Genomic DNA, 1,304 nt, shown 5'->3' with positions numbered 1-1,304 from the left:
TCCCAGTCCCACCCCCTACCAGGACCCAGTCCCGCCCCCTACCAGGGCCCAGTCCCGCCCCCTACCAGGGCCCAGTCCCGCCCCCTACCAGGGCCCAGTCCCGCCCCCTACCAGGGCCCAGTCCCACCCCCTACCAGGACCCAGTCCCGCCCCCTACCAGGGCCCAGTCCCACCCCCTACCAGGACCCAGTCCCGCCCCCTACCAGGGCCCAGCCCCGCCCCATACCAGGGCCAAGTCCCGCCCCCTACCAGGACCCAGCCCCGCCCCATACCAGGGACCAGTCCCGCCCCCTACCAGGGCCCAGTCCCACCCCCTACCAGGACCCAGTCCCGCCCCCTACCAGGGCCCAGTCCCGCCCCCTACCAGGGCCCAGTCCCGCCCCCTACCAGGGCCCAGCCCCGCCCCCTACCAGGGCCCAGTCCCGCCCCCTACCAGGGCCCAGTCCCGCCCCCTACCAGGGCCCAGCCCCGCCACCTACCAGGGTCCAGTCCCGCCCCCTACCAGGACCCAGCCCCGCCCCATACCAGGGACCAGTCCCGCCCCCTACCAAGACCCAGTCCCGCCCCCTACCAGGTCCCAGTCCCACCCCCTACCAGGACCCAGTCCCGCCCCCTACCAGGGCCCAGTCCCGCCCCCTACCAGGGCCCAGTCCCGCCCCCTACCAGGGCCCAGTCCCACCCCCTACCAGGACCCAGTCCCGCCCCCTACCAGGGCTCAGTCCCGCCCCCTACCAGGGCCCAGCCCCGCCCCATACCAGGGCCCAGTCCCGCCCCCTACCAGGACCCAGCCCCGCCCCATACCAGGGACCAGTCCCGCCCCCTACCAAGACCCAGTCCCGCCCCCTACCAGGGCCCAGTCCCGCCCCCTACCAGGGCTCAGTCCCGCCCCCTACCAGGGCTCAGTCCCGCCCCCTACCAAGACCCAGCCCCGCCCCATACCAGGGACCAGTCCCGCCCCCTACCAAGACCCAGTCCCGCCCCCTACCAGGGCTCAGTCCCGCCCCCTACCAAGACCCAGTCCCGCCCCCTACCAGGGCTCAGTCCCGCCCCCTACCAGGGCCCAGTCCCGCCCCCCTACCAGGGCTCAGTCCCGCCCCCTACCAAGACCCAGTCCCGCCCCCTACCAGGGCCCAGTCCCGCCCCGCCCCCTACCAGGGCCCAGTCCCGCCCCCTACCAGGGCCCAGTCCCGCCCCCTACCAGGGCTCAGTCCCGCCCCCTACCAGGGACCAGTCCCGCCCCCTACCAAGACCCAGTCCCGCCCCTACCAGGGCCCAGTCCCGCCCCCTACCAGGGACCAGTCCCG

This window comes from Electrona antarctica (genome assembly GCF_951216825.1).
Source record: "Electrona antarctica genome assembly, contig: scaffold_522, whole genome shotgun sequence".
Lineage (NCBI taxonomy): Eukaryota > Metazoa > Chordata > Actinopteri > Myctophiformes > Myctophidae > Electrona > Electrona antarctica.
This window is presented reverse-complemented; position numbering follows the sequence as displayed.